At 36.0% G+C, this 24,643-nt stretch overlaps 34 non-coding genes across 34 annotated transcripts; all 34 read left to right on the forward strand.

The window, feature by feature from the left end:
- Positions 1–198: 198 nt before the first annotated feature.
- TRNAR-UCU (transfer RNA arginine (anticodon UCU)) lies at positions 199–289 on the forward strand. The gene is given in 2 exon segments: positions 199–235; positions 254–289. It is a non-coding gene; the product is annotated as a tRNA-Arg (tRNA).
- Positions 290–1,161: 872 nt separating this feature from the next.
- On the forward strand, positions 1,162–1,252 carry TRNAR-UCU (transfer RNA arginine (anticodon UCU)). The gene is given in 2 exon segments: positions 1,162–1,198; positions 1,217–1,252. It is a non-coding gene; the product is annotated as a tRNA-Arg (tRNA).
- Positions 1,253–2,648: 1,396 nt separating this feature from the next.
- On the forward strand, positions 2,649–2,721 carry TRNAK-UUU (transfer RNA lysine (anticodon UUU)). The gene has a single exon. It is a non-coding gene; the product is annotated as a tRNA-Lys (tRNA).
- A 341-nt stretch (positions 2,722–3,062) lies between these two features.
- Positions 3,063–3,153, forward strand: TRNAR-UCU (transfer RNA arginine (anticodon UCU)). The gene is given in 2 exon segments: positions 3,063–3,099; positions 3,118–3,153. It is a non-coding gene; the product is annotated as a tRNA-Arg (tRNA).
- An 873-nt stretch (positions 3,154–4,026) lies between these two features.
- TRNAR-UCU (transfer RNA arginine (anticodon UCU)) lies at positions 4,027–4,117 on the forward strand. The gene is given in 2 exon segments: positions 4,027–4,063; positions 4,082–4,117. It is a non-coding gene; the product is annotated as a tRNA-Arg (tRNA).
- Positions 4,118–4,576: 459 nt separating this feature from the next.
- TRNAK-UUU (transfer RNA lysine (anticodon UUU)) lies at positions 4,577–4,649 on the forward strand. Its single transcript has one exon. It is a non-coding gene; the product is annotated as a tRNA-Lys (tRNA).
- An 864-nt stretch (positions 4,650–5,513) lies between these two features.
- TRNAK-UUU (transfer RNA lysine (anticodon UUU)) lies at positions 5,514–5,586 on the forward strand. The gene has a single exon. It is a non-coding gene; the product is annotated as a tRNA-Lys (tRNA).
- A 341-nt stretch (positions 5,587–5,927) lies between these two features.
- On the forward strand, positions 5,928–6,018 carry TRNAR-UCU (transfer RNA arginine (anticodon UCU)). The gene is given in 2 exon segments: positions 5,928–5,964; positions 5,983–6,018. It is a non-coding gene; the product is annotated as a tRNA-Arg (tRNA).
- A 458-nt stretch (positions 6,019–6,476) lies between these two features.
- TRNAK-UUU (transfer RNA lysine (anticodon UUU)) lies at positions 6,477–6,549 on the forward strand. Its single transcript has one exon. It is a non-coding gene; the product is annotated as a tRNA-Lys (tRNA).
- Positions 6,550–6,890: 341 nt separating this feature from the next.
- Positions 6,891–6,981, forward strand: TRNAR-UCU (transfer RNA arginine (anticodon UCU)). The gene is given in 2 exon segments: positions 6,891–6,927; positions 6,946–6,981. It is a non-coding gene; the product is annotated as a tRNA-Arg (tRNA).
- A 1,396-nt stretch (positions 6,982–8,377) lies between these two features.
- On the forward strand, positions 8,378–8,450 carry TRNAK-UUU (transfer RNA lysine (anticodon UUU)). Its single transcript has one exon. It is a non-coding gene; the product is annotated as a tRNA-Lys (tRNA).
- A 341-nt stretch (positions 8,451–8,791) lies between these two features.
- On the forward strand, positions 8,792–8,882 carry TRNAR-UCU (transfer RNA arginine (anticodon UCU)). The gene is given in 2 exon segments: positions 8,792–8,828; positions 8,847–8,882. It is a non-coding gene; the product is annotated as a tRNA-Arg (tRNA).
- Positions 8,883–9,341: 459 nt separating this feature from the next.
- Positions 9,342–9,414, forward strand: TRNAK-UUU (transfer RNA lysine (anticodon UUU)). Its single transcript has one exon. It is a non-coding gene; the product is annotated as a tRNA-Lys (tRNA).
- Positions 9,415–9,755: 341 nt separating this feature from the next.
- On the forward strand, positions 9,756–9,846 carry TRNAR-UCU (transfer RNA arginine (anticodon UCU)). The gene is given in 2 exon segments: positions 9,756–9,792; positions 9,811–9,846. It is a non-coding gene; the product is annotated as a tRNA-Arg (tRNA).
- Positions 9,847–11,242: 1,396 nt separating this feature from the next.
- On the forward strand, positions 11,243–11,315 carry TRNAK-UUU (transfer RNA lysine (anticodon UUU)). Its single transcript has one exon. It is a non-coding gene; the product is annotated as a tRNA-Lys (tRNA).
- Positions 11,316–12,179: 864 nt separating this feature from the next.
- Positions 12,180–12,252, forward strand: TRNAK-UUU (transfer RNA lysine (anticodon UUU)). The gene has a single exon. It is a non-coding gene; the product is annotated as a tRNA-Lys (tRNA).
- An 864-nt stretch (positions 12,253–13,116) lies between these two features.
- On the forward strand, positions 13,117–13,189 carry TRNAK-UUU (transfer RNA lysine (anticodon UUU)). Its single transcript has one exon. It is a non-coding gene; the product is annotated as a tRNA-Lys (tRNA).
- Positions 13,190–13,530: 341 nt separating this feature from the next.
- TRNAR-UCU (transfer RNA arginine (anticodon UCU)) lies at positions 13,531–13,621 on the forward strand. Its single transcript is given in 2 exon segments — positions 13,531–13,567; positions 13,586–13,621. It is a non-coding gene; the product is annotated as a tRNA-Arg (tRNA).
- A 459-nt stretch (positions 13,622–14,080) lies between these two features.
- On the forward strand, positions 14,081–14,153 carry TRNAK-UUU (transfer RNA lysine (anticodon UUU)). Its single transcript has one exon. It is a non-coding gene; the product is annotated as a tRNA-Lys (tRNA).
- A 341-nt stretch (positions 14,154–14,494) lies between these two features.
- On the forward strand, positions 14,495–14,585 carry TRNAR-UCU (transfer RNA arginine (anticodon UCU)). Its single transcript is given in 2 exon segments — positions 14,495–14,531; positions 14,550–14,585. It is a non-coding gene; the product is annotated as a tRNA-Arg (tRNA).
- A 459-nt stretch (positions 14,586–15,044) lies between these two features.
- TRNAK-UUU (transfer RNA lysine (anticodon UUU)) lies at positions 15,045–15,117 on the forward strand. The gene has a single exon. It is a non-coding gene; the product is annotated as a tRNA-Lys (tRNA).
- Positions 15,118–15,981: 864 nt separating this feature from the next.
- Positions 15,982–16,054, forward strand: TRNAK-UUU (transfer RNA lysine (anticodon UUU)). Its single transcript has one exon. It is a non-coding gene; the product is annotated as a tRNA-Lys (tRNA).
- Positions 16,055–16,918: 864 nt separating this feature from the next.
- Positions 16,919–16,991, forward strand: TRNAK-UUU (transfer RNA lysine (anticodon UUU)). The gene has a single exon. It is a non-coding gene; the product is annotated as a tRNA-Lys (tRNA).
- Positions 16,992–17,855: 864 nt separating this feature from the next.
- Positions 17,856–17,928, forward strand: TRNAK-UUU (transfer RNA lysine (anticodon UUU)). Its single transcript has one exon. It is a non-coding gene; the product is annotated as a tRNA-Lys (tRNA).
- Positions 17,929–18,792: 864 nt separating this feature from the next.
- Positions 18,793–18,865, forward strand: TRNAK-UUU (transfer RNA lysine (anticodon UUU)). The gene has a single exon. It is a non-coding gene; the product is annotated as a tRNA-Lys (tRNA).
- A 341-nt stretch (positions 18,866–19,206) lies between these two features.
- Positions 19,207–19,297, forward strand: TRNAR-UCU (transfer RNA arginine (anticodon UCU)). The gene is given in 2 exon segments: positions 19,207–19,243; positions 19,262–19,297. It is a non-coding gene; the product is annotated as a tRNA-Arg (tRNA).
- A 459-nt stretch (positions 19,298–19,756) lies between these two features.
- TRNAK-UUU (transfer RNA lysine (anticodon UUU)) lies at positions 19,757–19,829 on the forward strand. The gene has a single exon. It is a non-coding gene; the product is annotated as a tRNA-Lys (tRNA).
- Positions 19,830–20,170: 341 nt separating this feature from the next.
- On the forward strand, positions 20,171–20,261 carry TRNAR-UCU (transfer RNA arginine (anticodon UCU)). The gene is given in 2 exon segments: positions 20,171–20,207; positions 20,226–20,261. It is a non-coding gene; the product is annotated as a tRNA-Arg (tRNA).
- A 459-nt stretch (positions 20,262–20,720) lies between these two features.
- On the forward strand, positions 20,721–20,793 carry TRNAK-UUU (transfer RNA lysine (anticodon UUU)). The gene has a single exon. It is a non-coding gene; the product is annotated as a tRNA-Lys (tRNA).
- Positions 20,794–21,657: 864 nt separating this feature from the next.
- Positions 21,658–21,730, forward strand: TRNAK-UUU (transfer RNA lysine (anticodon UUU)). Its single transcript has one exon. It is a non-coding gene; the product is annotated as a tRNA-Lys (tRNA).
- A 341-nt stretch (positions 21,731–22,071) lies between these two features.
- TRNAR-UCU (transfer RNA arginine (anticodon UCU)) lies at positions 22,072–22,162 on the forward strand. The gene is given in 2 exon segments: positions 22,072–22,108; positions 22,127–22,162. It is a non-coding gene; the product is annotated as a tRNA-Arg (tRNA).
- A 459-nt stretch (positions 22,163–22,621) lies between these two features.
- On the forward strand, positions 22,622–22,694 carry TRNAK-UUU (transfer RNA lysine (anticodon UUU)). The gene has a single exon. It is a non-coding gene; the product is annotated as a tRNA-Lys (tRNA).
- A 341-nt stretch (positions 22,695–23,035) lies between these two features.
- TRNAR-UCU (transfer RNA arginine (anticodon UCU)) lies at positions 23,036–23,126 on the forward strand. Its single transcript is given in 2 exon segments — positions 23,036–23,072; positions 23,091–23,126. It is a non-coding gene; the product is annotated as a tRNA-Arg (tRNA).
- A 1,395-nt stretch (positions 23,127–24,521) lies between these two features.
- Positions 24,522–24,594, forward strand: TRNAK-UUU (transfer RNA lysine (anticodon UUU)). The gene has a single exon. It is a non-coding gene; the product is annotated as a tRNA-Lys (tRNA).
- The last annotated feature ends 49 nt before the right edge of the window (positions 24,595–24,643 follow it).

The following is a 24,643-nucleotide window of genomic DNA, read 5'->3' on the forward strand; positions in this document are numbered from 1 at the left end:
TGACGATACACTAAACTTAAGTTTTATGCAGACTTACCAACTGTATCATGTAGTTTGACACGGTGAATAACTTTTACCCAATTCAATATTCAAAATATAGCCATGGTTATAGTATCCAATGAACTTTATAAAGTTGATCAACAGCTCAAAGCTCATTATTTCATTTCTGAATATCTGTGCACCTCACTCAAGCAGATTGGCTCTGTGGCGCAATGGATAGCGCATTGGACTTCTAGGTGAATGTCAAGAAGGTATTCAAAGGCTGTGGGTTCGAATCCCACCAGAGTCAGTTTTATCCCTGTTTATTTCATAACTATTTAAAGAAGTTATAAGCGATGCATGCATGCTTCTGCTTCACCAAAATCATTTGCTAAAAAAGGTCAGTAAAAGGAAGTCTATTTTAAAGAGACACCGTTCAATTTGGGTAATCTATGCAGAAGAGGAAATTGTCAGCTGTACTGATGAAAATATAATTTACTCGGAAGTAAGATTTTGGGCCCTTCCTTAATTTTACCATGTCAATAAACACATATGAATTTGACGTCAGCAAAAAAATGAGATAGTAGCAACTTCAGGACTAAAAATAAGGTTACATTTACTGAAGAAATTTCAAATGCTTGAAATATCAATTCATTATTATATTCTAGTGTATTTGGTACCTTCTTCAGGTAACCATCTTAAGAAACATAGCGTTAGTTGGGACACTGCCAAATTTTGATTAGGTGATTTTGAGGTTTGCTGTATCAGAGCCTGGATAGCTCAGTCAGTAGAGCATCAGACTTTTAATCTGAGGGTCCAGGGTTCAAGTCCCCGTTCAGGCAGTAGGCTACTTTAAAGAAAAAGTATTCTGATTGTACATTCTTTTTGTGTTCCACTGCATGATGAATAAGATATTCCATTACCAAAATTAAAAAAAAACGTCTTTCATGGAGAAGTGAAAAACCCATCTGTCTCATATATCAGATGATGATACACTAAACTTAAGTTGTATGCAGACTTACCAACTGTATCATGTAGTTTGACACGGTGAATAACTTTTACCCAATTCAATATTCAAAATATAGCCATGGTTATAGTATCCAATGAACTTTAAAAGTTGATCAACAGCTCAAAGCTCATTATTTCATTTCTGAATATCTGTGCACCTCACTCAAGCAGATTGGCTCTGTGGCGCAATGGATAGCGCGTTGGACTTCTAGGTGAATGTCAAGAAGGTATTCAAAGGCTGTGGGTTCGAATCCCACCAGAGTCAGTTTTATCCCTGTGTATTTCATAACTATTTAAAGAAGTTATAAGCGATGCATGCATGCTTCTGCTTCACCAAAATCATTTGCTAAAAAAGGTCAGTAAAAGGAAGTCTATTTTAAAGAGACACCGTTCAATTTGGGTAATCTATGCAGAAGAGGAAATTGTCAGCTGTACTGATGAAAATATAATTTACTCGGAAGTAAGATTTTGGGCCCTTCCTTAATTTTACCATGTCAATAAACACATATGAATTTGACGTCAGCAAAAAAATGAGATAGTAGCAACTTCAGGACTAAAAATAAGGTTACATTTACTGAAGAAATTTCAAATGCTTGAAATATCAATTCATTATTATATTCTAGTGTATTTGGTACCTTCTTCAGGTAACCATCTTAAGAAACATAGCGTTAGTTGGGACACTGCCAAATTTTGATTAGGTGATTTTGAGGTTTGCTGTATCAGAGCCTGGATAGCTCAGTCGGTAGAGCATCAGACTTTTAATCTGAGGGTCCAGGGTTTAAGTCCCTGTTCAGGCGGTTTGTTTAAAGAAAATGTACTCTAATGACATGCTCTTTTCAGCATCCAATGAACGAGTAGTCCCATTAGAGTAATTGCAAGTTACTCTTAATGGAGCCATTAAATACCCATCGGTCGTGTACCATTTGACAAGAGTTAAGAAGACTTACCGCAACGGTATCATGTCGTTTGAGATGTTGATTATCTTTTCCCCAATTCAATGTTCAAAATGGAACCCTGCTTATAGTTTCCAAATCACTTTATAAAGTTGGTCAACCGCTGATAGCTCATCTTTTTATTTGAGAATTTCTGTTCACCTTGTTGAATCAGGTTGGATCTCTGGTGCAATGGATAGCGGCTTGGGGTTCTAGGCTAATGTAGAGAAAGCATTCAAAGTCTTTGGGTTGCAATACTAGCTGGGTCAGTTTTATCCCTCCTTTATCTTATAACTAATTGAAACAGTAACAAACAATGCCTGCTTCTGCATAACCAGAGACATTTACCAAAACGGCAGTGAAAGAAAGTCTATTTAAACAGACACTGTTTGCTTTGAAAATGTTGCATAATCTATGCCCAAGAGTAAATTTCCAGTTATACTGCTGGACATGTAATTTAGTACCTAGTAATAGTATTTGGCCTTTTACTAATTTCACAATGTCAATTTAGAGACATGATTTCTAAGTCAGCCGAAAATGAGATAGAACGAATTTCAGGATTTAAAATAGATTACGTGTGCTGCTGAAATTTCAAATGCTTGAAATATCAATTAATTATTAAACTCTACATATTTGATTGCTAATATATGTAACCATATTAAGAATTAAAGTGTAGGTTGGTGTGCGTCCACATCATTTTTAGCTGATTTTTAGTTGCTGTGTTGCAGAGCCTGGATAGCTCAGTCGGTAGAGCATCAGACTTTTAATCTGAGGGTCCAGGGTTCAAGTCCCTGTTCAGGCGGTCGGCTACTTTAAAGAAAAAGTATTCTGATTGTACATTCTTTTTGTGTTCCACTGCATGATGAATAAGATATTCTATTACCAAAATTAAAAAAAAACGTCTTTCATGGAGAAGTGAAAAACCCATCTGTCTCATATATCAGATGACGATACACTAAACTTAAGTTTTATGCAGACTTACCAACTGTATCATGTAGTTTGACACGGTGAATAACTTTTACCCAATTCAATATTCAAAATATAGCCATGGTTATAGTATCCAATGAACTTTATAAAGTTGATCAACAGCTCAAAGCTCATTATTTCATTTCTGAATATCTGTGCACCTCACTCAAGCAGATTGGCTCTGTGGCGCAATGGATAGCGCATTGGACTTCTAGGTGAATGTCAAGAAGGTATTCAAAGGCTGTGGGTTCGAATCCCACCAGAGTCAGTTTTATCCCTGTTTATTTCATAACTATTTAAAGAAGTTATAAGCGATGCATGCATGCTTCTGCTTCACCAAAATCATTTGCTAAAAAAGGTCAGTAAAAGGAAGTCTATTTTAAAGAGACACCGTTCAATTTGGGTAATCTATGCAGAAGAGGAAATTGTCAGCTGTACTGATGAAAATATAATTTACTCGGAAGTAAGATTTTGGGCCCTTCCTTAATTTTACCATGTCAATAAACACATATGAATTTGACGTCAGCAAAAAAATGAGATAGTAGCAACTTCAGGACTAAAAATAAGGTTACATTTACTGAAGAAATTTCAAATGCTTGAAATATCAATTCATTATTATATTCTAGTGTATTTGGTACCTTCTTCAGGTAACCATCTTAAGAAACATAGCGTTAGTTGGGACACTGCCAAATTTTGATTAGGTGATTTTGAGGTTTGCTGTATCAGAGCCTGGATAGCTCAGTCAGTAGAGCATCAGACTTTTAATCTGAGGGTCCAGGGTTCAAGTCCCCGTTCAGGCAGTAGGCTACTTTAAAGAAAAAGTATTCTGATTGTACATTCTTTTTGTGTTCCACTGCATGATGAATAAGATATTCCATTACCAAAATTAAAAAAAAACGTCTTTCATGGAGAAGTGAAAAACCCATCTGTCTCATATATCAGATGATGATACACTAAACTTAAGTTGTATGCAGACTTACCAACTGTATCATGTAGTTTGACACGGTGAATAACTTTTACCCAATTCAATATTCAAAATATAGCCATGGTTATAGTATCCAATGAACTTTATAAAGTTGATCAACAGCTCAAAGCTCATTATTTCATTTCTGAATATCTGTGCACCTCATTCAAGCAGATTGGCTCTGTGGCGCAATGGATAGCGCGTTGGACTTCTAGGTGAATGTCAAGAAGGTATTCAAAGGCTGTGGGTTCGAATCCCACCAGAGTCAGTTTTATCCCTGTGTATTTCATAACTATTTAAAGAAGTTATAAGCGATGCATGCATGCTTCTGCTTCACCAAAATCATTTGCTAAAAAAGGTCAGTAAAAGGAAGTCTATTTTAAAGAGACACCGTTCAATTTGGGTAATCTATGCAGAAGAGGAAATTGTCAGCTGTACTGATGAAAATATAATTTACTCGGAAGTAAGATTTTGGGCCCTTCCTTAATTTTACCATGTCAATAAACACATATGAATTTGACGTCAGCAAAAAAATGAGATAGTAGCAACTTCAGGACTAAAAATAAGGTTACATTTACTGAAGAAATTTCAAATGCTTGAAATATCAATTCATTATTATATTCTAGTGTATTTGGTACCTTCTTCAGGTAACCATCTTAAGAAACATAGCGTTAGTTGGGACACTGCCAAATTTTGATTAGGTGATTTTGAGGTTTGCTGTATCAGAGCCTGGATAGCTCAGTCGGTAGAGCATCAGACTTTTAATCTGAGGGTCCAGGGTTCAAGTCCCTGTTCAGGCGGTTTGTTTAAAGAAAATGTACTCTAATGACATGCTCTTTTCAGGATCCAATGAACGAGTAGTCCCATTAGAGTAATTGCAAGTTACTCTTAATGGAGCCATTAAATACCCATCGGTCGTGTACCATTTGACAAGAGTTAAGAAGACTTACCGCAACGGTATCATGTCGTTTGAGATGTTGATTATCTTTTCCCCAATTCAATGTTCAAAATGGAACCCTGCTTATAGTTTCCAAATCACTTTATAAAGTTGGTCAACCGCTGATAGCTCATCTTTTTATTTGAGAATTTCTGTTCACCTTGTTGAATCAGGTTGGATCTCTGGTGCAATGGATAGCGGCTTGGGGTTCTAGGCGAATGTAGAGAAAGCATTCAAAGTCTTTGGGTTGGAATACTAGCTGGGTCAGTTTTATCCCTCCTCTATCTTATAACTAATTGAAACAGTAACAAACAATGCCTGCTTCTGCATAACCAGAGACATTTACCAAAACGGCAGTGAAAGAAAGTCTATTTAAACAGACACTGTTTGCTTTGAAAATGTTGCATAATCTATGCCCAAGAGTAAATTTCCAGTTATACTGCTGGACATGTAATTTAGTACCTAGTAATAGTATTTGGCCTTTTACTAATTTCACAATGTCAATTTAGAGACATGATTTCTAAGTCAGCCGAAAATGAGATAGAACGAATTTCAGGATTTAAAATAGATTACGTGTGCTGCTGAAATTTCAAATGCTTGAAATATCAATTAATTATTAAACTCTACATATTTGATTGCTAATATATGTAACCATATTAAGAATTAAAGTGTAGGTTGGTGTGCGTCCACATCATTTTTAGCTGATTTTTAGTTGCAGTGTTGCAGAGCCTGGATAGCTCAGTCGGTAGAGCATCAGACTTTTAATCTGAGGGTCCAGGGTTCAAGTCCCTGTTCAGGCGGTCGGCTACTTTAAAGAAAAAGTATTCTGATTGTACATTCTTTTTGTGTTCCACTGCATGATGAATAAGATATTCCATTACCAAAATTAAAAAAAAAAGTCTTTCATGGAGAAGTGAAAAACCCATCTGTCTCATATATCAGATGACGATACACTAAACTTAAGTTTTATGCAGACTTACCAACTGTATCATGTAGTTTGACACGGTGAATAACTTTTACCCAATTCAATATTCAAAATATAGCCATGGTTATAGTATCCAATGAACTTTATAAAGTTGATCAACAGCTCAAAGCTCATTATTTCATTTCTGAATATCTGTGCACCTCATTCAAGCAGATTGGCTCTGTGGCGCAATGGATAGCGCATTGGACTTCTAGGTGAATGTCAAGAAGGTATTTAAAGGCTGTGGGTTCGAATCCCACCAGAGTCAGTTTTATCCCTGTTTATTTCATAACTATTTAAAGAAGTTATAAGCGATGCATGCATGCTTCTGCTTCACCAAAATCATTTGCTAAAAAAGGTCAGTAAAAGGAAGTCTATTTTAAAGAGACACCGTTCAATTTGGGTAATCTATGCAGAAGAGGAAATTGTCAGCTGTACTGATGAAAATATAATTTACTCGGAAGTAAGATTTTGGGCCCTTCCTTAATTTTACCATGTCAATAAACACATATGAATTTGACGTCAGCAAAAAAATGAGATAGTAGCAACTTCAGGACTAAAAATAAGGTTACATTTACTGAAGAAATTTCAAATGCTTGAAATATCAATCATTATTATATTCTAGTGTATTTGGTACCTTATTCAGGTAACCATCTTAAGAAACATAGCGTTAGTTGGGACACTGCCAAATTTTGATTAGGTGATTTTGAGGTTTGCTGTATCAGAGCCTGGATAGCTCAGTCGGTAGAGCATCAGACTTTTAATCTGAGGGTCCAGGGTTCAAGTCCCTGTTCAGGCAGTAGGCTACTTTAAAGAAAAAGTATTCTGATTGTACATTCTTTTTGTGTTCCACTGCATGATGAATAAGATATTCCATTACCAAAATTAAAAAAAAAAGTCTTTCATGGAGAAGTGAAAAACCCATCTGTCTCATATATCAGATGACGATACACTAAACTTAAGTTGTAGGCAGACTTACCAACTGTATCATGTAGTTTGACACGGTGAATAACTTTTACCCAATTCAATATTCAAAATATAGCCATGGTTATAGTATCCAATGAACTTTATAAAGTTGATCAACAGCTCAAAGCTCATTATTTCATTTCTGAATATCTGTGCACCTCATTCAAGCAGATTGGCTCTGTGGCGCAATGGATAGCGCATTGGACTTCTAGGTGAATGTCAAGAAGGTATTCAAAGGCTGTGGGTTCGAATCCCACCAGAGTCAGTTTTATCCCTGTTTATTTCATAACTATTTAAAGAAGTTATAAGCGATGCATGCATGCTTCTGCTTCACCAAAATCATTTGCTAAAAAAGGTCAGTAAAAGGAAGTCTATTTTAAAGAGACACCGTTCAATTTGGGTAATCTATGCAGAAGAGGAAATTGTCAGCTGTACTGATGAAAATATAATTTACTCGGAAGTAAGATTTTGGGCCCTTCCTTAATTTTACCATGTCAATAAACACATATGAATTTGACGTCAGCAAAAAAATGAGATAGTAGCAACTTCAGGACTAAAAATAAGGTTACATTTACTGAAGAAATTTCAAATGCTTGAAATATCAATTCATTATTATATTCTAGTGTATTTGGTACCTTCGTCAGGTAACCATCTTAAGAAACATAGCGTTAGTTGGGACACTGCCAAATTTTGATTAGGTGATTTTGAGGTTTGCTGTATCAGAGCCTGGATAGCTCAGTCGGTAGAGCATCAGACTTTTAATCTGAGGATCCAGGGTTCAAGTCCCTGTTCAGGCGGTTTGTTTAAAGAAAATGTACTCTAATGACATGCTCTTTTCAGGATCCAATGAACGAGTAGTCCCATTATAGTAATTGCAAGTTACTCTTAATGGAGCCATTAAATACCCATCGGTCGTGTACCATTTGACAAGAGTTAAGAAGACTTACCGCAACGGTATCATGTCGTTTGAGATGTTGATTATCTTTTCCCCAATTCAATGTTCAAAATGGAACCCTGCTTATAGTTTCCAAATCACTTTATAAAGTTGGTCAACCGCTGATAGCTCATCTTTTTATTTGAGAATTTCTGTTCACCTTGTTGAATCAGGTTGGATCTCTGGTGCAATGGATAGCGGCTTGGGGTTCTAGGCTAATGTAGAGAAAGCATTCAAAGTCTTTGGGTTGCAATACTAGCTGGGTCAGTTTTATCCCTCCTTTATCTTATAACTAATTGAAACAGTAACAAACAATGCCTGCTTCTGCATAACCAGAGACATTTACCAAAACGGCAGTGAAAGAAAGTCTATTTAAACAGACACTGTTTGCTTTGAAAATGTTGCATAATCTATGCCCAAGAGTAAATTTCCAGTTATACTGCTGGACATGTAATTTAGTACCTAGTAATAGTATTTGGCCTTTTACTAATTTCACAATGTCAATTTAGAGACATGATTTCTAAGTCAGCCGAAAATGAGATAGAACGAATTTCAGGATTTAAAATAGATTACGTGTGCTGCTGAAATTTCAAATGCTTGAAATATCAATTAATTATTAAACTCTACATATTTGATTGCTAATATATGTAACCATATTAAGAATTAAAGTGTAGGTTGGTGTGCGTCCACATCATTTTTAGCTGATTTTTAGTTGCAGTGTTGCAGAGCCTGGATAGCTCAGTCGGTAGAGCATCAGACTTTTAATCTGAGGGTCCAGGGTTCAAGTCCCTGTTCAGGCGGTCGGCTACTTTAAAGAAAAAGTATTCTGATTGTACATTCTTTTTGTGTTCCACTGCATGATGAATAAGATATTCCATTACCAAAATTAAAAAAAAAAGTCTTTCATGGAGAAGTGAAAAACCCATCTGTCTCATATATCAGATGACGATACACTAAACTTAAGTTTTATGCAGACTTACCAACTGTATCATGTAGTTTGACACGGTGAATAACTTTTACCCAATTCAATATTCAAAATATAGCCATGGTTATAGTATCCAATGAACTTTATAAAGTTGATCAACAGCTCAAAGCTCATTATTTCATTTCTGAATATCTGTGCACCTCATTCAAGCAGATTGGCTCTGTGGCGCAATGGATAGCGCATTGGACTTCTAGGTGAATGTCAAGAAGGTATTCAAAGGCTGTGGGTTCGAATCCCACCAGAGTCAGTTTTATCCCTGTTTATTTCATAACTATTTAAAGAAGTTATAAGCGATGCATGCATGCTTCTGCTTCACCAAAATCATTTGCTAAAAAAGGTCAGTAAAAGGAAGTCTATTTTAAAGAGACACCGTTCAATTTGGGTAATCTATGCAGAAGAGGAAATTGTCAGCTGTACTGATGAAAATATAATTTACTCGGAAGTAAGATTTTGGGCCCTTCCTTAATTTTACCATGTCAATAAACACATATGAATTTGACGTCAGCAAAAAAATGAGATAGTAGCAACTTCAGGACTAAAAATAAGGTTACATTTACTGAAGAAATTTCAAATGCTTGAAATATCAATTCATTATTATATTCTAGTGTATTTGGTACCTTATTCAGGTAACCATCTTAAGAAACATAGCGTTAGTTGGGACACTGCCAAATTTTGATTAGGTGATTTTGAGGTTTGCTGTATCAGAGCCTGGATAGCTCAGTCGGTAGAGCATCAGACTTTTAATCTGAGGGTCCAGGGTTCAAGTCCCTGTTCAGGCGGTAGGCTACTTTAAAGAAAAAGTATTCTGATTGTACATTCTTTTTGTGTTCCACTGCATGATGAATAAGATATTCCATTACCAAAATTAAAAAAAAACGTCTTTCATGGAGAAGTGAAAAACCCATCTGTCTCATATATCAGATGACGATACACTAAACTTAAGTTGTAGGCAGACTTACCAACTGTATCATGTAGTTTGACACGGTGAATAACTTTTACCCAATTCAATATTCAAAATATAGCCATGGTTATAGTATCCAATGAACTTTATAAAGTTGATCAACAGCTCAAAGCTCATTATTTCATTTCTGAATATCTGTGCACCTCATTCAGGCAGATTGGCTCTGTGGCGCAATGGATAGCGCATTGGACTTCTAGGTGAATGTCAAGAAGGTATTCAAAGGCTGTGGGTTCGAATCCCACCAGAGTCAGTTTTATCCCTGTTTATTTCATAACTATTTAAAGAAGTTATAAGCGATGCATGCATGCTTCTGCTTCACCAAAATCATTTGCTAAAAAAGGTCAGTAAAAGGAAGTCTATTTTAAAGAGACACCGTTCAATTTGGGTAATCTATGCAGAAGAGGAAATTGTCAGCTGTACTGATGAAAATATAATTTACTCGGAAGTAAGATTTTGGGCCCTTCCTTAATTTTACCATGTCAATAAACACATATGAATTTGATGTCAGCAAAAAAATGAGATAGTAGCAACTTCAGGACTAAAAATAAGGTTACATTTACTGAAGAAATTTCAAATGCTTGAAATATCAATTCATTATTATATTCTAGTGTATTTGGTACCTTCGTCAGGTAACCATCTTAAGAAACATAGCGTTAGTTGGGACACTGCCAAATTTTGATTAGGTGATTTTGAGGTTTGCTGTATCAGAGCCTGGATAGCTCAGTCGGTAGAGCATCAGACTTTTAATCTGAGGATCCAGGGTTCAAGTCCCTGTTCAGGCGGTTTGTTTAAAGAAAATGTACTCTAATGACATGCTCTTTTCAGGATCCAATGAACGAGTAGTCCCATTATAGTAATTGCAAGTTACTCTTAATGGAGCCATTAAATACCCATCGGTCGTGTACCATTTGACAAGAGTTAAGAAGACTTACCGCAACGGTATCATGTCGTTTGAGATGTTGATTATCTTTTCCCCAATTCAATGTTCAAAATGGAACCCTGCTTATAGTTTCCAAATCACTTTATAAAGTTGGTCAACCGCTGATAGCTCATCTTTTTATTTGAGAATTTCTGTTCACCTTGTTGAATCAGGTTGGATCTCTGGTGCAATGGATAGCGGCTTGGGGTTCTAGGCTAATGTAGAGAAAGCATTCAAAGTCTTTGGGTTGCAATACTAGCTGGGTCAGTTTTATCCCTCCTTTATCTTATAACTAATTGAAACAGTAACAAACAATGCCTGCTTCTGCATAACCAGAGACATTTACCAAAACGGCAGTGAAAGAAAGTCTATTTAAACAGACACTGTTTGCTTTGAAAATGTTGCATAATCTATGCCCAAGAGTAAATTTCCAGTTATACTGCTGGACATGTAATTTAGTACCTAGTAATAGTATTTGGCCTTTTACTAATTTCACAATGTCAATTTAGAGACATGATTTCTAAGTCAGCCGAAAATGAGATAGAACGAATTTCAGGATTTAAAATAGATTACGTGTGCTGCTGAAATTTCAAATGCTTGAAATATCAATTAATTATTAAACTCTACATATTTGATTGCTAATATATGTAACCATATTAAGAATTAAAGTGTAGGTTGGTGTGCGTCCACATCATTTTTAGCTGATTTTTAGTTGCAGTGTTGCAGAGCCTGGATAGCTCAGTCGGTAGAGCATCAGACTTTTAATCTGAGGGTCCAGGGTTCAAGTCCCTGTTCAGGCGGTTTGTTTAAAGAAAATGTACTCTAATGACATGCTCTTTTCAGGATCCAATGAACGAGTAGTCCCATTATAGTAATTGCAAGTTACTCTTAATGGAGCCATTAAATACCCATCGGTCGTGTACCATTTGACAAGAGTTAAGAAGACTTACCGCAACGGTATCATGTCGTTTGAGATGTTGATTATCTTTTCCCCAATTCAATGTTCAAAATGGAACCCTGCTTATAGTTTCCAAATCACTTTATAAAGTTGGTCAACCGCTGATAGCTCATCTTTTTATTTGAGAATTTCTGTTCACCTTGTTGAATCAGGTTGGATCTCTGGTGCAATGGATAGCGGCTTGGGGTTCTAGGCTAATGTAGAGAAAGCATTCAAAGTCTTTGGGTTGCAATACTAGCTGGGTCAGTTTTATCCCTCCTTTATCTTATAACTAATTGAAACAGTAACAAACAATGCCTGCTTCTGCATAACCAGAGACATTTACCAAAACGGCAGTGAAAGAAAGTCTATTTAAACAGACACTGTTTGCTTTGAAAATGTTGCATAATCTATGCCCAAGAGTAAATTTCCAGTTATACTGCTGGACATGTAATTTAGTACCTAGTAATAGTATTTGGCCTTTTACTAATTTCACAATGTCAATTTAGAGACATGATTTCTAAGTCAGCCGAAAATGAGATAGAACGAATTTCAGGATTTAAAATAGATTACGTGTGCTGCTGAAATTTCAAATGCTTGAAATATCAATTAATTATTAAACTCTACATATTTGATTGCTAATATATGTAACCATATTAAGAATTAAAGTGTAGGTTGGTGTGCGTCCACATCATTTTTAGCTGATTTTTAGTTGCAGTGTTGCAGAGCCTGGATAGCTCAGTCGGTAGAGCATCAGACTTTTAATCTGAGGGTCCAGGGTTCAAGTCCCTGTTCAGGCGGTTTGTTTAAAGAAAATGTACTCTAATGACATGCTCTTTTCAGGATCCAATGAACGAGTAGTCCCATTATAGTAATTGCAAGTTACTCTTAATGGAGCCATTAAATACCCATCGGTCGTGTACCATTTGACAAGAGTTAAGAAGACTTACCGCAACGGTATCATGTCGTTTGAGATGTTGATTATCTTTTCCCCAATTCAATGTTCAAAATGGAACCCTGCTTATAGTTTCCAAATCACTTTATAAAGTTGGTCAACCGCTGATAGCTCATCTTTTTATTTGAGAATTTCTGTTCACCTTGTTGAATCAGGTTGGATCTCTGGTGCAATGGATAGCGGCTTGGGGTTCTAGGCTAATGTAGAGAAAGCATTCAAAGTCTTTGGGTTGCAATACTAGCTGGGTCAGTTTTATCCCTCCTTTATCTTATAACTAATTGAAACAGTAACAAACAATGCCTGCTTCTGCATAACCAGAGACATTTACCAAAACGGCAGTGAAAGAAAGTCTATTTAAACAGACACTGTTTGCTTTGAAAATGTTGCATAATCTATGCCCAAGAGTAAATTTCCAGTTATACTGCTGGACATGTAATTTAGTACCTAGTAATAGTATTTGGCCTTTTACTAATTTCACAATGTCAATTTAGAGACATGATTTCTAAGTCAGCCGAAAATGAGATAGAACGAATTTCAGGATTTAAAATAGATTACGTGTGCTGCTGAAATTTCAAATGCTTGAAATATCAATTAATTATTAAACTCTACATATTTGATTGCTAATATATGTAACCATATTAAGAATTAAAGTGTAGGTTGGTGTGCGTCCACATCATTTTTAGCTGATTTTTAGTTGCAGTGTTGCAGAGCCTGGATAGCTCAGTCGGTAGAGCATCAGACTTTTAATCTGAGGGTCCAGGGTTCAAGTCCCTGTTCAGGCGGTCGGCTACTTTAAAGAAAAAGTATTCTGATTGTACATTCTTTTTGTGTTCCACTGCATGATGAATAAGATATTCCATTACCAAAATTAAAAAAAAAAGTCTTTCATGGAGAAGTGAAAAACCCATCTGTCTCATATATCAGATGACGATACACTAAACTTAAGTTGTATGCAGACTTACCAACTGTATCATGTAGTTTGACACGGTGAATAACTTTTACCCAATTCAATATTCAAAATATAGCCATGGTTATAGTATCCAATGAACTTTATAAAGTTGATCAACAGCTCAAAGCTCATTATTTCATTTCTGAATATCTGTGCACCTCATTCAAGCAGATTGGCTCTGTGGCGCAATGGATAGCGCATTGGACTTCTAGGTGAATGTCAAGAAGGTATTCAAAGGCTGTGGGTTCGAATCCCACCAGAGTCAGTTTTATCCCTGTTTATTTCATAACTATTTAAAGAAGTTATAAGCGATGCATGCATGCTTCTGCTTCACCAAAATCATTTGCTAAAAAAGGTCAGTAAAAGGAAGTCTATTTTAAAGAGACACCGTTCAATTTGGGTAATCTATGCAGAAGAGGAAATTGTCAGCTGTACTGATGAAAATATAATTTACTCGGAAGTAAGATTTTGGGCCCTTCCTTAATTTTACCATGTCAATAAACACATATGAATTTGACGTCAGCAAAAAAATGAGATAGTAGCAACTTCAGGACTAAAAATAAGGTTACATTTACTGAAGAAATTTCAAATGCTTGAAATATCAATTCATTATTATATTCTAGTGTATTTGGTACCTTATTCAGGTAACCAGCTTAAGAAACATAGCGTTAGTTGGGACACTGCCAAATTTTGATTAGGTGATTTTGAGGTTTGCTGTATCAGAGCCTGGATAGCTCAGTCGGTAGAGCATCAGACTTTTAATCTGAGGGTCCAGGGTTCAAGTCCCTGTTCAGGCGGTAGGCTACTTTAAAGAAAAAGTATTCTGATTGTACATTCTTTTTGTGTTCCACTGCATGATGAATAAGATATTCCATTACCAAAATTAAAAAAAAACGTCTTTCATGGAGAAGTGAAAAACCCATCTGTCTCATATATCAGATGACGATACACTAAACTTAAGTTGTAGGCAGACTTACCAACTGTATCATGTAGTTTGACACGGTGAATAACTTTTACCCAATTCAATATTCAAAATATAGCCATGGTTATAGTATCCAATGAACTTTATAAAGTTGATCAACAGCTCAAAGCTCATTATTTCATTTCTGAATATCTGTGCACCTCATTCAAGCAGATTGGCTCTGTGGCGCAATGGATAGCGCATTGGACTTCTAGGTGAATGTCAAGAAGGTATTCAAAGGCTGTGGGTTCGAATCCCACCAGAGTCAGTTTTATCCCTGTGTATTTCATAACTATTTAAAGAAGTTATAAGCGATGCATGCATGCTTCTGCTTCACCAAAATCATTTGCTAAAAAAGGTCAGTAAAAGGAAGTCTATTTTAAAGAGACACCGTTCAATTTGGGTAATCTATGCAGAAGAGGAAATTGTCAGCTGTACTGATGAAAATATAATTTACTCGGAAGTAAGATTTTGGGCCCTTCCTTAATTTTACCATGTCAATAAACACATATGAATTTGACGTCAGCAAAAAAATGAGATAGTAGCAACTTCAGGACTAAAAATAAGGTTACATTTACTGAAGAAATTTCAAATGCTTGAAATATCAATTCATTATTATATTCTAGTGTATTTGGTAACTTCTTCAGGTAACCATCTTAAGAAACATAGCGTTAGTTGGGACACTGCCAAATTTTGATTAGGTGATTTTGAGGTTTGCTGTATCAGAGCCTGGATAGCTCAGTCGGTAGAGCATCAGACTTTTAATCTGAGGGTCCAGGGTTCAAGTCCCTGTTCAGGCGGTTTGTTTAAAGAAAATGTACTCTAATGACATGCTCTTTTCAGGATCCAATGAACGAGTAGTCCCATTAGAGTAATTGCAAGTTACTCTTAATGGAGCCATTAAATACCCATCGGTCGTGTACCATTTGACAAGAGTTAAGAAGACTTACCGCAACGGTATCATGTCGTTTGAGATGTTGATTATCTTTTCCCCAATTCAATGTTCAAAATGGAACCCTGCTTATAGTTTCCAAATCACTTTATAAAGTTGGTCAACCGCTGATAGCTCATCTTTTTATTTGAGAATTTCTGTTCACCTTGTTGAATCAGGTTGGATCTCTGGTGCAATGGATAGCGGCTTGGGGTTCTAGGCTAATGTAGAGAAAGCATTCAAAGTCTTTGGGTTGCAATACTAGCTGGGTCAGTTTTATCCCTCCTTTATCTTATAACTAATTGAAACAGTAACAAACAATGCCTGCTTCTGCATAACCAGAGACATTTACCAAAACGGCAGTGAAAGAAAGTCTATTTAAACAGACACTGTTTGCTTTGAAAATGTTGCATAATCTATGCCCAAGAGTAAATTTCCAGTTATACTGCTGGACATGTAATTTAGTACCTAGTAATAGTATTTGGCCTTTTACTAATTTCACAATGTCAATTTAGAGACATGATTTCTAAGTCAGCCGAAAATGAGATAGAACGAATTTCAGGATTTAAAATAGATTACGTGTGCTGCTGAAATTTCAAATGCTTGAAATATCAATTAATTATTAAACTCTACATATTTGATTGCTAATATATGTAACCATATTAAGAATTAAAGTGTAGGTTGGTGTGCGTCCACATCATTTTTAGCTGATTTTTAGTTGCAGTGTTGCAGAGCCTGGATAGCTCAGTCGGTAGAGCATCAGACTTTTAATCTGAGGGTCCAGGGTTCAAGTCCCTGTTCAGGCGGTTTGTTTAAAGAAAATGTACTCTAATGACATGCTCTTTTCAGGATCCAATGAACGAGTAGTCCCATTATAGTAATTGCAAGTTACTCTTAATGGAGCCATTAAATACCCATCGGTCGTGTACCATTTGACAAGAGTTAAGAAGACTTACCGCAACGGTATCATGTCGTTTGAGATGTTGATTATCTTTTCCCCAATTCAATGTTCAAAATGGAACCCTGCTTATAGTTTCCAAATCACTTTATAAAGTTGGTCAACCGCTGATAGCTCATCTTTTTATTTGAGAATTTCTGTTCACCTTGTTGAATCAGGTTGGATCTCTGGTGCAATGGATAGCGGCTTGGGGTTCTAGGCTAATGTAGAGAAAGCATTCAAAGTCTTTGGGTTGCAATACTAGCTGGGTCAGTTTTATCCCTCCTTTATCTTATAACTAATTGAAACAGTAACAAACAATGCCTGCTTCTGCATAACCAGAGACATTTACCAAAACGGCAGTGAAAGAAAGTCTATTTAAACAGACACTGTTTGCTTTGAAAATGTTGCATAATCTATGCCCAAGAGTAAATTTCCAGTTATACTGCTGGACATGTAATTTAGTACCTAGTAATAGTATTTGGCCTTTTACTAATTTCACAATGTCAATTTAGAGACATGATTTCTAAGTCAGCCGAAAATGAGATAGAACGAATTTCAGGATTTAAAATAGATTACGTGTGCTGCTGAAATTTCAAATGCTTGAAATATCAATTAATTATTAAACTCTACATATTTGATTGCTAATATATGTAACCATATTAAGAATTAAAGTGTAGGTTGGTGTGCGTCCACATCATTTTTAGCTGATTTTTAGTTGCAGTGTTGCAGAGCCTGGATAGCTCAGTCGGTAGAGCATCAGACTTTTAATCTGAGGGTCCAGGGTTCAAGTCCCTGTTCAGGCGGTTTGTTTAAAGAAAATGTACTCTAATGACATGCTCTTTTCAGGATCCAATGAACGAGTACTCCCATTATAGTAATTGCAAGTTACTCTTAATGGAGCCATTAAATACCCATCGGTCGTGTACCATTTGACAAGAGTTAAGAAGACTTACCGCAACGGTATCATGTCGTTTGAGATGTTGATTATCTTTTCCCCAATTCAATGTTCAAAATGGAACCCTGCTTATAGTTTCCAAATCACTTTATAAAGTTGGTCAACCGCTGATAGCTCATCTTTTTATTTGAGAATTTCTGTTCACCTTGTTGAATCAGGTTGGATCTCTGGTGCAATGGATAGCGGCTTGGGGTTCTAGGCTAATGTAGAGAAAGCATTCAAAGTCTTTGGGTTGCAATACTAGCTGGGTCAGTTTTATCCCTCCTTTATCTTATAACTAATTGAAACAGTAACAAACAATGCCTGCTTCTGCATAACCAGAGACATTTACCAAAACGGCAGTGAAAGAAAGTCTATTTAAACAGACACTGTTTGCTTTGAAAATGTTGCATAATCTATGCCCAAGAGTAAATTTCCAGTTATACTGCTGGACATGTAATTTAGTACCTAGTAATAGTATTTGGCCTTTTACTAATTTCACAATGTCAATTTAGAGACATGATTTCTAAGTCAGCCGAAAATGAGATAGAACGAATTTCAGGATTTAAAATAGATTACGTGTGCTGCTGAAATTTCAAATGCTTGAAATATCAATTAATTATTAAACTCTACATATTTGATTGCTAAAATATGTAACCATATTAAGAATTAAAGTGTAGGTTGGTGTGCGTCCACATCATTTTTAGCTGATTTTTAGTTGCAGTGTTGCAGAGCCTGGATAGCTCAGTCGGTAGAGCATCAGACTTTTAATCTGAGGGTCCAGGGTTCAAGTCCCTGTTCAGGCGGTTTGTTTAAAGAAAATGTACTCTAATGACATGCTCTTTTCAGGATCCAATGAACGAGTAGTCCCATTATAGTAATTGCAAGTTACTCTTAATGGAGCCATTAAATACCCATCGGTCGTGTACCATTTGACAAGAGTTAAGAAGACTTACCGCAACGGTATCATGTCGTTTGAGATGTTGATTATCTTTTCCCCAATTCAATGTTCAAAATGGAACCCTGCTTATAGTTTCCAAATCACTTTATAAAGTTGGTCAACCGCTGATAGCTCATCTTTTTATTTGAGAATTTCTGTTCACCTTGTTGAATCAGGTTGGATCTCTGGTGCAATGGATAGCGGCTTGGGGTTCTAGGCTAATGTAGAGAAAGCATTCAAAGTCTTTGGGTTGCAATACTAGCTGGGTCAGTTTTATCCCTCCTTTATCTTATAACTAATTGAAACAGTAACAAACAATGCCTGCTTCTGCATAACCAGAGACATTTACCAAAACGGCAGTGAAAGAAAGTCTATTTAAACAGACACTGTTTGCTTTGAAAATGTTGCATAATCTATGCCCAAGAGTAAATTTCCAGTTATACTGCTGGACATGTAATTTAGTACCTAGTAATAGTATTTGGCCTTTTACTAATTTCACAATGTCAATTTAGAGACATGATTTCTAAGTCAGCCGAAAATGAGATAGAACGAATTTCAGGATTTAAAATAGATTACGTGTGCTGCTGAAATTTCAAATGCTTGAAATATCAATTAATTATTAAACTCTACATATTTGATTGCTAATATATGTAACCATATTAAGAATTAAAGTGTAGGTTGGTGTGCGTCCACATCATTTTTAGCTGATTTTTAGTTGCAGTGTTGCAGAGCCTGGATAGCTCAGTCGGTAGAGCATCAGACTTTTAATCTGAGGGTCCAGGGTTCAAGTCCCTGTTCAGGCGGTCGGCTACTTTAAAGAAAAAGTATTCTGATTGTACATTCTTTTTGTGTTCCACTGCATGATGAATAAGATATTCCATTACCAAAATTAAAAAAAAAAGTCTTTCATGGAGAAGTGAAAAACCCATCTGTCTCATATATCAGATGACGATACACTAAACTTAAGTTGTATGCAGACTTACCAACTGTATCATGTAGTTTGACACGGTGAATAACTTTTACCCAATTCAATATTCAAAATATAGCCATGGTTATAGTATCCAATGAACTTTATAAAGTTGATCAACAGCTCAAAGCTCATTATTTCATTTCTGAATATCTGTGCACCTCATTCAAGCAGATTGGCTCTGTGGCGCAATGGATAGCGCATTGGACTTCTAGGTGAATGTCAAGAAGGTATTCAAAGGCTGTGGGTTCGAATCCCACCAGAGTCAGTTTTATCCCTGTTTATTTCATAACTATTTAAAGAAGTTATAAGCGATGCATGCATGCTTCTGCTTCACCAAAATCATTTGCTAAAAAAGGTCAGTAAAAGGAAGTCTATTTTAAAGAGACACCGTTCAATTTGGGTAATCTATGCAGAAGAGGAAATTGTCAGCTGTACTGATGAAAATATAATTTACTCGGAAGTAAGATTTTGGGCCCTTCCTTAATTTTACCATGTCAATAAACACATATGAATTTGACGTCAGCAAAAAAATGAGATAGTAGCAACTTCAGGACTAAAAATAAGGTTACATTTACTGAAGAAATTTCAAATGCTTGAAATATCAATTCATTATTATATTCTAGTGTATTTGGTACCTTATTCAGGTAACCAGCTTAAGAAACATAGCGTTAGTTGGGACACTGCCAAATTTTGATTAGGTGATTTTGAGGTTTGCTGTATCAGAGCCTGGATAGCTCAGTCGGTAGAGCATCAGACTTTTAATCTGAGGGTCCAGGGTTCAAGTCCCTGTTCAGGCGGTAGGCTACTTTAAAGAAAAAGTATTCTGATTGTACATTCTTTTTGTGTTCCACTGCATGATGAATAAGATATTCCATTACCAAAATTAAAAAAAAACGTCTTTCATGGAGAAGTGAAAAACCCATCTGTCTCATATATCAGATGACGATACACTAAACTTAAGTTGTAGGCAGACTTACCAACTGTATCATGTAGTTTGACACGGTGAATAACTTTTACCCAATTCAATATTCAAAATATAGCCATGGTTATAGTATCCAATGAACTTTATAAAGTTGATCAACAGCTCAAAGCTCATTATTTCATTTCTGAATATCTGTGCACCTCATTCAAGCAGATTGGCTCTGTGGCGCAATGGATAGCGCATTGGACTTCTAGGTGAATGTCAAGAAGGTATTCAAAGGCTGTGGGTTCGAATCCCACCAGAGTCAGTTTTATCCCTGTGTATTTCATAACTATTTAAAGAAGTTATAAGCGATGCATGCATGCTTCTGCTTCACCAAAATCATTTGCTAAAAAAGGTCAGTAAAAGGAAGTCTATTTTAAAGAGACACCGTTCAATTTGGGTAATCTATGCAGAAGAGGAAATTGTCAGCTGTACTGATGAAAATATAATTTACTCGGAAGTAAGATTTTGGGCCCTTCCTTAATTTTACCATGTCAATAAACACATATGAATTTGACGTCAGCAAAAAAATGAGATAGTAGCAACTTCAGGACTAAAAATAAGGTTACATTTACTGAAGAAATTTCAAATGCTTGAAATATCAATTCATTATTATATTCTAGTGTATTTGGTAACTTCTTCAGGTAACCATCTTAAGAAACATAGCGTTAGTTGGGACACTGCCAAATTTTGATTAGGTGATTTTGAGGTTTGCTGTATCAGAGCCTGGATAGCTCAGTCGGTAGAGCATCAGACTTTTAATCTGAGGGTCCAGGGTTCAAGTCCCTGTTCAGGCGGTTTGTTTAAAGAAAATGTACTCTAATGACATGCTCTTTTCAGGATCCAATGAACGAGTAGTCCCATTAGAGTAATTGCAAGTTACTCTTAATGGAGCCATTAAATACCCATCGGTCGTGTACCATTTGACAAGAGTTAAGAAGACTTACCGCAACGGTATCATGTCGTTTGAGATGTTGATTATCTTTTCCCCAATTCAATGTTCAAAATGGAACCCTGCTTATAGTTTCCAAATCACTTTATAAAGTTGGTCAACCGCTGATAGCTCATCTTTTTATTTGAGAATTTCTGTTCACCTTGTTGAATCAGGTTGGATCTCTGGTGCAATGGATAGCGGCTTGGGGTTCTAGGCTAATGTAGAGAAAGCATTCAAAGTCTTTGGGTTGCAATACTAGCTGGGTCAGTTTTATCCCTCCTTTATCTTATAACTAATTGAAACAGTAACAAACAATGCCTGCTTCTGCATAACCAGAGACATTTACCAAAACGGCAGTGAAAGAAAGTCTATTTAAACAGACACTGTTTGCTTTGAAAATGTTGCATAATCTATGCCCAAGAGTAAATTTCCAGTTATACTGCTGGACATGTAATTTAGTACCTAGTAATAGTATTTGGCCTTTTACTAATTTCACAATGTCAATTTAGAGACATGATTTCTAAGTCAGCCGAAAATGAGATAGAACGAATTTCAGGATTTAAAATAGATTACGTGTGCTGCTGAAATTTCAAATGCTTGAAATATCAATTAATTATTAAACTCTACATATTTGATTGCTAATATATGTAACCATATTAAGAATTAAAGTGTAGGTTGGTGTGCGTCCACATCATTTTTAGCTGATTTTTAGTTGCAGTGTTGCAGAGCCTGGATAGCTCAGTCGGTAGAGCATCAGACTTTTAATCTGAGGGTCCAGGGTTCAAGTCCCTGTTCAGGCGGTCGGCTACTTTAAAGAAAAAGTATTCTGATTGTACATTCTTTTTGTGTTCCACTGCATGATGAATAAGATATTCCATTACCAAAATTAAAAAAAAAAGTCTTTCATGGAGAAGTGAAAAACCCATCTGTCTCATATATCAGATGACGATACACTAAACTTAAGTTTTATGCAGACTTACCAACTGTATCATGTAGTTTGACACGGTGAATAACTTTTACCCAATTCAATATTCAAAATATAGCCATGGTTATAGTATCCAATGAACTTTATAAAGTTGATCAACAGCTCAAAGCTCATTATTTCATTTCTGAATATCTGTGCACCTCATTCAAGCAGATTGGCTCTGTGGCGCAATGGATAGCGCATTGGACTTCTAGGTGAATGTCAAGAAGGTATTCAAAGGCTGTGGGTTCGAATCCCACCAGAGTCAGTTTTATCCCTGTTTATTTCATAACTATTTAAAGAAGTTATAAGCGATGCATGCATGCTTCTGCTTCACCAAAATCATTTGCTAAAAAAGGTCAGTAAAAGGAAGTCTATTTTAAAGAGACACCGTTCAATTTGGGTAATCTATGCAAAAGAGGAAATTGTCAGCTGTACTGATGAAAATATAATTTACTCGGAAGTAAGATTTTGGGCCCTTCCTTAATTTTACCATGTCAATAAACACATATGAATTTGACGTCAGCAAAAAAATGAGATAGTAGCAACTTCAGGACTAAAAATAAGGTTACATTTACTGAAGAAATTTCAAATGCTTGAAATATCAATTCATTATTATATTCTAGTGTATTTGGTACCTTATTCAGGTAACCATCTTAAGAAACATAGCGTTAGTTGGGACACTGCCAAATTTTGATTAGGTGATTTTGAGGTTTGCTGTATCAGAGCCTGGATAGCTCAGTCGGTAGAGCATCAGACTTTTAATCTGAGGGTCCAGGGTTCAAGTCCCTGTTCAGGCGGTAGGCTACTTTAAAGAAAAAGTATTCTGATTGTACATTCTTTTTGTGTTCCACTGCATGATGAATAAGATATTCCATTACCAAAATTAAAAAAAAACGTCTTTCATGGAGAAGTGAAAAACCCATCTGTCTCATATATCAGATGACGATACACTAAACTTAAGTTGTAGGCAGACTTACCAACTGTATCATGTAGTTTGACACGGTGAATAACTTTTACCCAATTCAATATTCAAAATATAGCCATGGTTATAGTATCCAATGAACTTTATAAAGTTGATCAACAGCTCAAAGCTCATTATTTCATTTCTGAATATCTGTGCACCTCATTCAAGCAGATTGGCTCTGTGGCGCAATGGATAGCGCATTGGACTTCTAGGTGAATGTCAAGAAGGTATTCAAAGGCTGTGGGTTCGAATCCCACCAGAGTCAGTTTTATCCCTGTGTATTTCATAACTATTTAAAGAAGTTATAAGCGATGCATGCATGCTTCTGCTTCACCAAAATCATTTGCTAAAAAAGGTCAGTAAAAGGAAGTCTATTTTAAAGAGACACCGTTCAATTTGGGTAATCTATGCAGAAGAGGAAATTGTCAGCTGTACTGATGAAAATATAATTTACTCGGAAGTAAGATTTTGGGCCCTTCCTTAATTTTACCATGTCAATAAACACATATGAATTTGACGTCAGCAAAAAAATGAGATAGTAGCAACTTCAGGACTAAAAATAAGGTTACATTTACTGAAGAAATTTCAAATGCTTGAAATATCAATTCATTATTATATTCTAGTGTATTTGGTAACTTCTTCAGGTAACCATCTTAAGAAACATAGCGTTAGTTGGGACACTGCCAAATTTTGATTAGGTGATTTTGAGGTTTGCTGTATCAGAGCCTGGATAGCTCAGTCGGTAGAGCATCAGACTTTTAATTGAGGGTCCAGGGTTCAAGTCCCTGTTCAGGCGGTTTGTTTAAAGAAAATGTACTCTAATGACATGCTCTTTTCAGGATCCAATGAACGAGTAGTCCCATTAGAGTAATTGCAAGTTACTCTTAATGGAGCCATTAAATACCCATCGGTCGTGTACCATTTGACAAGAGTTAAGAAGACTTACCGCAACGGTATCATGTCGTTTGAGATGTTGATTATCTTTTCCCCAATTCAATGTTCAAAATGGAACCCTGCTTATAGTTTCCAAATCACTTTATAAAGTTGGTCAACCGCTGATAGCTCATCTTTTTATTTGAGAATTTCTGTTCACCTTGTTGAATCAGGTTGGATCTCTGGTGCAATGGATAGCGGCTTGGGGTTCTAGGCGAATGTAGAGAAAGCATTCAAAGTCTTTGGGTTGGAATACTAGCTGGGTCAGTTTTATCCCTCCTTTATCTTATAACTAATTGAAACAGTAACAAACAATGCCTGCTTCTGCATAACCAGAGACATTTACCAAAACGGCAGTGAAAGAAAGTCTATTTAAACAGACACTGTTTGCTTTGAAAATGTTGCATAATCTATGCCCAAGAGTAAATTTCCAGTTATACTGCTGGACATGTAATTTAGTACCTAGTAATAGTATTTGGCCTTTTACTAATTTCACAATGTCAATTTAGAGACATGATTTCTAAGTCAGCCGAAAATAAGATAGAACGAATTTCAGGATTTAAATTAGATTACGTGTGCTGCTGAAATTTCAAATGCTTGAAATATCAATTAATTATTAAACTCTACATATTTGATTGCTAATATATGTAACCATATTAAGAATTAAAGTGTAGGTTGGTGTGCGTCCACATCATTTTTAGCTGATTTTTAGTTGCAGTGTTGCAGAGCCTGGATAGCTCAGTCGGTAGAGCATCAGACTTTTAATCTGAGGGTCCAGGGTTCAAGTCCCTGTTCAGGCGGTCGGCTACTTTAAAGAAAAAGTATTCTGATTGTACATTCTTTTTGTGT

This window comes from Triturus cristatus, chromosome 4_1 (assembly GCF_964204655.1).
Source record: "Triturus cristatus chromosome 4_1, aTriCri1.1, whole genome shotgun sequence".
In the NCBI taxonomy this organism is placed as follows: Eukaryota; Metazoa; Chordata; class Amphibia; order Caudata; family Salamandridae; genus Triturus; species Triturus cristatus.